Below are 10,997 nucleotides of genomic sequence, written 5' to 3'. Positions count from 1 at the left end.
TGGTTGCGGCAAATCTAGTTTTTGCCAAAAAAACGCGTAAGCGTTTCCTTGGAAGTGCTTCGTGCGCGAACAATTTATGTTGGATTCGGCTTATCTGGAAACACCTATACAGTCGCTTGCTGTTTACTTTCGAGCTCATATGTATGTGTAAAATCACGATTTTGCCGCTGTCACGCTGTCATAGACGTGTTTCGAAGAACCGCTGTCGTATTTTTTAACATTTATCTCAATCTTTTTTGAGCGACCGACAAATTGTGTGTCATCCAACGGGAACAAATTTTTTTGCTGTAAAACGTTCATACTCACGATAAGTCACATGACGATCTTGCAATATTATTTTGCGAAAAACATCATCCACTAATTTTGGACAACCTTTACGAAATTTGATCTACAACCTCGATTGAATTCACGATATTATCGATAAACTCGGGTTCTTGATGGAGCTTCAACTACAAAATTAAATTAAGTTCATCGATGTACTGTTGCTGAATTGTGAAAAATAATCACGCTAAAATGCTTGCGATTTCATTCCATTTTTTGGCCGAGATGAATATTTTAAGTTACTGTGAACAGCACAAGAGATCAAACTTTACTAAAAAGTTATGAGTTGTCAGATTCCAACACTAAGGTTCCCGAAATATATAAGACAACCTACGTATACTTATAATACTTAATTATATAATTCAAGACTATACAGGAAAGTTTTGCTACGAAAAATTAAATATTTACCGCAATATCCCTTCACTGCTGGTGGGATTCCAGCCTTCCCCACTAATGAAACCTAAAACATCATTCCCTACTAGAAGACTTTGTCCATACTATTCTTAAAAAGAGAAATTTTGCTCAAAATTTTGGTCGTTTTTGGTCTGCCGAAATTTGATTTTTGTTGAGATCGAAAAACTGATAGGCCATTGTATGGAGAACTATGTATAGAAGCTGCAGGAAATTTAAAATATGGAAAAACGAAATATGAATATATTTTTTTAATTTCGCACTGGGTGTTTCCCTTAAAACCTAATACATAAACATATGTGTAGCATATGTATATGTATAGAAAAAGCTTAGAGTTAAGAACACTTATTCGAATATAAATATTATTTTTTTATTTTAAATCTCAAATATCTAATATCCCACAATACTATGTAGGCATTGAATGCTATCGCGCATGCTCATGGAAATTCATTCATAGTTTCAAAAGCACAAAGCAACAACTAAACATTGTCATTTAACAGTTTGAAATATGTAGTAACTCAGACTCCATCGGCAACTACCAATTCGTTGTAACTTTTACTTTTTTATTTGTATGTAATTTTCCTTTTCAACAGGTGCCAACAGCCACGTATGCACGCATACACACACTTTTGAGCATCGAATGTAAACGCTAGATACCTAGCATGCGAAAGTTGCTGACAATGTTGCATGGTTTTAGGCGTTAGTGGTTTGTTTAATGCAGGGTTTTATGCCACATGAAGCCAATTGTTGATGCTACAACAACAATACCAACAAATGGCCCCATAAAACAGCTGCACCGCAGTTAAAGAAGTCATTACAATGGCGCAGTATATTAAATATGGTGTTGTTGTAACTTCTGTACGTTATTCCATACGTACATATATATATATGTACACACATCGGCATATCTATCGTATCACTATTCGTACATCCGTCGTTGTCTCTTTAAACGCCGATTCATCGGTGTCCATTCGCGTTTGTGCGCGCCAACGCGACCGTCTAGCGGCGAACGCGCGCATACACAAACACAACAACAGCAACGCATTACCACCATTTGGCCACCACTCACAAGTCGCACAATCCACGCATTCAGTGCATTCGACGCGTCTTCGTTGCCAGCTCGGCTACCGCGGCCGCCATCGCTGTCGTTGGCGCTCTGTGTGGCTCGCTGATTTGCCTCATTCGCCGCAGATATTTAACATCCTGTTCCGTTTGATCTGGCATTCAGTTGTTGCATACTCGTCAGCGGGTTCATATTAGCGCTGCCAAAAAAGCGGGCGGATACAAAATTTTAAATAAAAGCTATTGTGGCAAAAGAACAAGCAGCACAGTTAAAAAGTCAGTCACACGGTTTTAAGAGTCGTGATTTTTGAATTTGAATTTTGCTTTAAAGTGCGATAATCAAATTACTGTAGTTTTGTGTATGTGCAAATTAGAAAGGTTAATAATTTGAGTAAAGTCAAAACTGTGAAGAATTCAAAACTGAACTTTTTAATATATTTTAAGTGCGCACAATAAAACTTTCAAAAAATTCTTGAAAACTGTCGCAATTTATTCTCAGGTACGTGCTCAAGAGTTTTTAGTTGATTTGGGCATTTCAAAATTTACAAGGTTTTATTTTATTTAATTTTAATAAATGTTTAATAAGGATTAATTTTGGTATTTTTTTTATATATTTCTAATCAAACTTCAACCAATTTTTTTATATGTATAATAAATTTTAATGAACCAAATATGTATCATTTTGGTAGATCCCTCTTGCCATTTTTGCGATGGAGACATTATTCCATCAGTGTAAAACTTTTCTGGTTTCTCAGCGAAAAACTGCGACAAGTAATTTTCACAGGCTTCTCTTAGAGCCAACTTTTCTCCATTAAGGGAGTTATGCATTGATCGAAACAAATGATAGTCCGACGGTGCAAGGTCAAAGCTATTTGGTAGATGCATCAAAACATCCCAGCCAAGCTCTCCCAGTTTTTGCCGAGCCATAAAGATGTGTGTGGTATAGTGTTGTCCTGATGGAAGTCGAAGCCCTTTATGTTGATCAGTTCTGGCCGTTTTTTTCGATTGTTTGCTTCAATCTCATCATTTGTTGACAGTAAAATGCAGAATCAATCGTTCAACCAGGCTGAAACAGCTCATAGTGGATGAAACATTTCGAGGCGTCGATCCTGGCTTTGCGACAATTTGTTGAAGCTCATGCCCACGCTTGGACCATGATCTTCTTCGCCCATTATTATCGTATTTGATTCACTTTTTATCTCCTGTTACTATACGCTTCAGAAATGGTTCGATTTCATTTTGTTTCAGCAATGAATCGCAGATGATAATTTAGTCAATTAAATTTTTCACAGACATTTCATGTGGTTCAAAACCGTTTGATGATGAATGTTAAGTTCCTTAGCAATGTCATGGCTGCTTATGTGACGGTCCTGGTCAATCTTTTCCATAATTTCATCGACTTTTTCAACGATAGGTCGACCAGAGCGAAGAGCATCTTTCACATCAAAATTTCCAGAGCGGAAGCGAGCGAACCATTGTTGTGCTGCACGAACTGATACAGCATCGTCGCCGTAAACTTCACAGATCTCACGGCTTGCGTGGTATTCTTCCCTTTTTTATGAAAAAATTTCAAAATATAGCGGATTTATTCATTATTTTTACCCATTTTTGAACAACTGTTACCAACTAGTGTGACACAATGTGATTGGTAGCAATTAAGATATACTCGTACGACTGAAACATCTATTGATAAAATACGAAAATACTTTTTCGACTACCAATTTTTTTATTCAAAACCAAAAAAAAAGACAGCCTATAAAGAAAAAATTTTACCTTTAAAACTTTTGAAACAATTTAAAATCGTATAAATAGAAAAATATAACAATTAACTCTGTGATTAGCTTCTTTATATTTTTTTAAACTATCTCGCTGAACTTAGTTTAAGGAAGAGGACTTCCGTCATTTTTGACGACAGAAAAAATTTAATTTTATTTTAAAGGACCAGTGTGATAAAAAAGTGAATAAAAAGTCAATTTTTGGGATTAAAAGAAACACTGCTTTGTTTTGAAATTTTCCGGGTATAAATACATTTTTTAAGAAATACCTTTTTGGAAAAAAAAAAATTTTTTTTGAGCTATATAGATCGTCAGCGCTAAAAACGGCGAAATCTAAAAAAATTTACTCGAAATTTTGGAGTTTTAGAATTACTATATACGGAGCAGGCAGAAAAAATTTCAGGATGATCGGCTCATTTGTCTTCAAGTTATCACTGCAACAAATTCGAAAAACCTTGTTTCGAGAAAACGTGTTCAAAGATAAACTGTTAGAGCTGATTGAACTGAGAGGCTATACTTTGGAAGGCTGTAACTTCAAAACGAATAAATTCGCATAAAGTTTTATTATGCTATTTTTATGGACTATCGGAATATGCAAAAATTAGGACTTTTTTCATACTTTCACACTAGCTTTGCCCCCTAATACCGATTTCTTGTCAGTGAAATAGTGAGAAACTTAAAAAAAACTATTTAAACAAATTGTTATACTCTTGCAACCTGTAATAGTTTGTTATAGTTTTGTTCACCTAACGGTTGTACGTATCACCCAAAACTAAGCCACATAGATATAGGGTTATCTATATATAAATGATAAGGATGACGAGAAAAGTTGAAATCCGGTTGGCTGTCTGACTGTCCGTCCGTCCGTCCGTGCAATTGTTACTTGAGTAAAAACTGATATATGGCGATGTGGGTTCCTTAGAACAAAGAAAAGTTCGAGTTCGTAGATGGGCGTAATCGGAACACTGCCTCGCCCACAAATCGCTATTAACCGAAAACATATAAAGTGCCACAACTAAGCAATAAATTAATAGAGAAAACTGTCATTTAGTACAAAGGATTGCAGTAACAAGGGACACCAGGAGCGTGGCCCCGTCCTCTAACAAGTTTACTATATATATCTCCTAAACGACTTAAGCTACAATAAAAAAATTTGCTGAGTACAAATCTTATAAGAACCTCTACCGACAGTGTGAAAAATGGATGAAATCGGAATATCCCGCTCACTCCCCATATAACGATACTGTTAAAAACTACTGAAAGCGCAATAAATCAATAACTAAATACGTCAGAGACATTAAATTTTACCTACGAGATGGTATGAGTAGGTATTATAGGAGTCCATATCTAGGGACCCGACCAACCGATTTCAACAAAATTTAGTATGTGGCATTTTTCTTACATTCTTATGTCACATTGTGAAAATGGACGAATGGACAACAACCACGGCTACTCCCCATGTAGCATAATTTTAAATACCAGTTGATTCGTTCAGTTTCCAATACATAAATCAAGAAGCAGTTAATATAACTGCATAAAACTTTGCATGAATATTGTCTTTATTGTGTGCCACCAATGCTTTCCTCAACCCCCATATACTTAATATAAATATTTTCCAACTTTCGACTTTGTACCGCATATATTGGTCAATATTTGAGTTATCACAATGAAAATAAAAGAGCGTGTTCTACTCATAACAGTGTATCTCTGTGCCAAAAATGGGTAAATTTGAGTGACAATGTGGGCTAGCCCCGTGTAACTAATAACAGGATTTTCGAACATCCGGTTGACTTTTCTTTATATGATTGGTTTTACACCTTAATGTATGTATTTCCCTGGCTTTGATTATTGCAAGTTGCACGAGTATAAAATGTTCGGTTGCACCCGATTTTGGACCTTCTTTACTTGTTTAATTTCTGTCTTTTTTTCGGTTCAACAGCAGTTTAATTAAAAACGATTGTGTTTTTAGGAAATGTTTAATAAAAAAGTAGGTCTAATATCGTTTCTCTTTGTTGTAAAATATTTATCATTATTCAATGAAACTGAAAATATGGTATTCGACTAAAAATATAGGAAAAATTTCACCTTAAAAACTTATAAAACAATAAAGAAGATTATATATTTTTTAAGCAATAAAAAGCAAAACTCCTGCAGTGATTACGGCCTTCTCCTTGGACGAAATCTATAAAAATATACCCCAAATTTTGGAGTTTTTGGCCTGCCAAAATTCGATTGCTGATCATATAAAAAACCGATATGTCATTGTATGTTGAGTTATACACAAAGCATGCAGTAAAAAATTGAAAGGTTGTAAAGTTTTGTTTCAAATATTCATATAAAATTGTAGTATGGTACTTTTATAGACTATCGAAATATGAAACAGTGAGAAACTTTCTTTTCAAAATTTTCCACCAGCTGTGCCCCTTATTATCATTTTTTGTTAATTATTTAAAATATATGATGCTTAAAAAATAGTAAAAATTAATTAAACAAAATGTTTAATTACAAAAATACTAAAAAATGCTGTAACTTTAGAATAATTTGAATTCCAAATATGAGAAAAAAATCCTTGACTAGAATTCCTGTTTAAGGGATCGTCTCAAGAAAACCCTCCGAAAAATCACTGGTTTTCGCGATTTTTTTAATGTTGAAATTAATTAACTAATTGTTCTGTTTTTTTATAAATAAGTACATTTCAAAATTGACAAAATGGCAGTGGTTTGAACAAAAAGTATCGCATTTAGCCCGTTTATCGTAGAAAAAATAGGAAGATTTCAAAAAACTAAAAGCTTCCATATTGCGATAGAAAATTATGTTAAAATGTTTTCTCCAAATTGGAAGCATATACTCTTCCTTTGAGAGTGGAAAATGTTTTGAAAAACACTATTCTGAGAAATATGCGTTTAAAGATTGTATCGTTCCGTTCCCTTTCTATAAAAAATGTTGTAGCGAATTAATAATTTCAATTTCGATTTCAAAAATTGAGAGAATGTTTATTACAGTATATCCAATAATGAGAAAAAAATCGAAAAAAAGAGAAATGTTTTCGCTTTTAAAATTATCGCTTAGTAATTTAAATTTATTTACTCTGCTTACGATTCTGTGGGTGGATGCCTTAAGCTAGGCTTTTGAAATAATATAAAAGGCATATAATTGAATGTTATCGATAAGAATTTAGGTTTATAAAAAAGAAAAAGGTTTGCAAATATGTTTTAAAAATGATTTCGGGCAAGTGAGCGCCGCGGCTGGCTCAAATAAATACCAAGCGCTATTCGCTTGATGGTCGTTCGGCTTCAATTCTTACACAAGCTGGATTTTGTACGTTCACTCCCAATATACTTCGTCAAAGCCTTTGATAAAGTGATGGGCACAGGTCCATTTGTTGCGCGCGATAGCTAATGGATTCACAAGGGTCTTCTTGAATACTCTATTTCAAAGCAGCAGTCAAAGATACTATCAGCGCGCACTGGACGGAGACTCTTAAGATGTGATCCATTGTAACTCGAATTACTGACTCTAATCGGCGACTATATCGACAGAACATTGGGCGATTATTATCGTAACAAATTTACACACACATAGTATAAATCAAGTAACAGCTTTCAAAAAAACAATTCTTTTTTTATTTGACAAGAAACATACACACATATGTTTACGAAACTAGACACAGATCATTTTTCAAAGCAAACCTATATAATCTGCGAACATATTGTTCACTCAGAACCACTAAAGCATAGTGTCCAATCACAATCAAGATAAAGATCTGCTTATTATGTGAAGAGTATTTTAGTTTCTGTGCAGCTCGGCTTAATAAAAGAACACTCCAAAAAAATGGTCAAAAATGCAATACTTTACAACCGAATGCGCTGAGCTTTTTCAATGGTAAGGAGATCACCCAGTAATTAGATTTCCAAAATTGCTTTACAACTGTACTTCCGAATTCTTATGATTCCGGCATAATAATGGTTTATTACATTCTAGTTCATAATTTTTAATAAGATACATGTCTATATTATGTGTGAGTACTTTTAATCATTTTAATGAACAACAAAACAAATAATTATGGTTACTGAAATAATCGCATGGTTTAAATAATCGACAGTTAAAAATATTAAAATAAATGGCAGCAGATAAACCAGAACTAATTAAATAGCAATTATATTTTGGAATATCACTGGAACGCCTGGCAAGTTTACAAATAAATAAAAACTCATTGTGGGTTGGCTTAATATCGCTTTCAAACCGCATTTTTAACCAGCAGCTATTAAATAATTCCAGCTGCACATTAGCGGTAAAACAGTTGTATTTAAATGCCCACCGATTACCAAGTAAACAAGCATATATTTGCATACATACATATCTAACTGCGAGCAAATATATTTTCTTCTTAAAATAAATCATGAGTTGTACCTTAGAATTGTTTTTCTTTGATATGCAACAAATATCTGCATGTATTGGTTTCTATGTATATTAACATTACTTTTAATTGAAACACAATTTAAAACAAGAAAAAACGTTAACTTCGGCTGCACTGAAGCTAATACACCCTTCACAGCTGCATTTCTTTTAGTAACTATGTGTTCAGTTTGTATGGAAGCTATATGCTATAGTTAACCGATCTGAACGATTCCTTCGGAGATTACATTGTTGCCTTAGAAAATAATCTATACCAATTTTGGTGAAGATACATTGTCAAAACTTAATATACCCTGTTCAGGGTATAAAGAACAATGGAATACATGAAAAATCGTTTGCTTACATATCACTTTAGTCGGATTATTGTAAATCAGCGGGTTTAATGTATATATCTCCTAGACCTCTATAGCTAGGACAATTCTTCTACTTAGGAACTCTTACCGACAGTGTGAAATTGGATGAAATCGGATGATAACCCCGCCCACTCCCAATATAACGGTATTGTTAAAAACTACTAAAAGCGCTATAAATCGATAACTAAATACGCCAGAGTAAAAATTTGACGTTGGGCGTGGCACCGCCAATTATAGGTAAATGCCAAAATGGACGAAATCGGACTGTAACCACACCTGCTTCCCATATAACATAATTTTAAATTCCATCTGAGCCTTTCCCTTCCAGTGTACAAATCAGGAAGCAATAAATATATCCGGATAAAACTTTGAAAAATGCCTTTAGCGTATGCCACCTTAGGACCATATATTGTATTAATCCAACAAAAAATGTTCATGCCACTAGGTATCGAAAATTTGGGGGTCAGAAGTTGACATTTTTCTGCAAATTTCGGTCAATGTGGGAGATATTTAATTGAAATTTAGGGTAGCCCTTTCCTGACAATGTTATGTTTGTACATCAAAAATGGGTTGAACCGGCTAAATACTTAGCTCCCATATACCTAATACACAGATTTTTGAATTCCATGTGAGTTATCTCAATGAAAATGAGAGAGCGTGTTTCACTAATAACAGTGTAGCTTCGTGCCTAAAATAGATAAAACCTAGCACCCATATAACTAATAGCAAATTTTCGAACATTCGGCTGACTTTACTCCATATGATTGGTAGTGCTATGTGAGTTACCTTATTAAATAGATAAAATCGGGTCGATACTACACCCAACTTCCATTTACCACTTAAAAAGTTGTTCATTATTCCAGCAAGTTTTATGGCGAATATGTCGGTTAGTGTATAAGTTATGTATATATACTATATATGTACATATATAATAGGTTGTCAAAAAAGTCTTGCGGTATTTTCGCTAGTCGGCGCTGAAAGCGCGTAGTTCTAGTTTTATTCGTCGCATCGGGTCATGCTGTACCTTTTTGGAAAGCCCATTTCACGCGCTAACACGTTACGTGTTTGATGGATTGTCGTTTCTTTTAAGTCGTTCGTGAGTTATAGCGTCGCAAACATGGAGCAAAATAAAGAGAAAATACGGCATATTTTACAGTACTACTACGATAAAGGCAAAAATACATCTCAAGCCGCCAATAAAATTTGTGCAGTTTATGGACCCGATACAGTTTCCATTTGGTCGAAGATACGCCACGCTCCGGAAGACCTGTCGTCGAAAATTGCGATAAAAACGCTGAATTGGTCGAAAGAGACCGGCATAGTAGCAGCCGTAGCATCGGTCAAGAGCTAGGCATGAGTCATCAAAAACTCATTTCAATTTCAATAAAAAAACAAAATCAATAAATATACCGCAAGACTTTTTTGACAACCCATTATATATAACTGCTTGGATTCTGATTCACTGGTTGACGTTTTGCACCTTAAGGTTTTTCCCTGGCAAGGTGAAGGGTAAAAAAAATTCGGTTGCACCCGAATTTAGCCCTTTTTCCTTGTTTTACTTAACTTTCCTAAAAATCGAAATTCATGAATAAAAAAAATAATAATTCACAATATTAACACTATGTTCATAAAGATCAATTAGCTGAGACAATTAAGTATGGATTTCAAGCTACTCCTAGATTAAGATAACATGCAAGGTCTAACACAAAATTAGCGACGATCATTATTAAGAAAACATTTTCAAGAAACTTTTTCATCTGTTCCATTCAACAGCGGCAAACTTTTAAATCATAATACATACTATATAAGACTTTGCTAAAATAACCGCCACTTGGTAATCAAACATAGAGTCTAGCCTCCAGTGTTGATGAAAGTTTCATCAGAAATTCAGATGTGCTTAAAAGTTTTTGTAAATTGGTGTGGTATACGAAAAGATCACGGTAAAAATTGAAGTCATACCGAACTTCTCCGATATTTGGTTCGGACATATGAGCAAGAGTATAGAATAGAGTATATTTTTTAGTCTGACATTTCTTTCTGCGTTTGACATTACCAGCACGAAAGCTCGAAAATTCCATAAAATTCATAAACTGAGTTTTCAACGCATAATCAAAGTATGAACTGGGTTATTGTATCAATTCATTATGATCTATCAATTACTTATTGAAAAATTAATATGTAAATTCATTGTGCCCTACTTTCTTTTATAATATTTTTACGTATATTTTTGTTGAATAAAAAATTTAACATAACTGTTAGATAATAATAATAATTCTTGTAAGGCGTTAAAGATGCTGACGTAAGCAAATTTACACTTATTAAATGCATTTAGAAGTGTAAGTGGTGTGTGTGGGAGCACTTGTGTGTGCTAAAGCATCATTACTTATGCGATTATATGAACTATGAGTACATTATTACAATTTCATTTGCTCTAAAAGCAAAGGCGAAGATGAAGTAACCGAAATGAATCTCCTGACACTGAATAAAAGTCAGGTGTGAATGCTTTTAACCTGCTAAGAGGGTTCAAGTCAACAAAGCACGTTCATTGAGGGTCTGTTGGTGCTCATTTTGAAATCATAAATGAGCCAATGGAGAAATTGTTAAGGATTATATGGTATATAGTCTTGAAGCACGTTTTAAATGTGTGAATATGGCTGTA

The 10,997-nt window shown here is 34.1% G+C and overlaps 1 protein-coding gene across 2 annotated transcripts in view; it reads left to right on the top strand.

Moving 5' to 3' along the window:
• The first annotated feature begins 1,857 nt into the window (after positions 1–1,857).
• The window catches only part of LOC120773628 (tachykinins), a 49,296-nt gene continuing 40,156 nt past the window's right edge, over positions 1,858–10,997 (top strand). Inside the window, exon 1 of one of the 2 annotated variants that reach the window (XM_040102645.1) lies at positions 1,858–2,293. The gene's annotated coding sequence lies outside the window, so the exon portion shown is untranslated. The remainder of the gene's footprint in view (positions 2,294–10,997) is intronic. The other variant, XM_040102637.1, reaches the window with a different exon arrangement.

This window comes from Bactrocera tryoni, chromosome 1, assembly GCF_016617805.1.
Source record: "Bactrocera tryoni isolate S06 chromosome 1, CSIRO_BtryS06_freeze2, whole genome shotgun sequence".
NCBI lineage: Eukaryota > Metazoa > Arthropoda > Insecta > Diptera > Tephritidae > Bactrocera > Bactrocera tryoni.
This window is presented reverse-complemented; position numbering and strand designations above follow the sequence as displayed.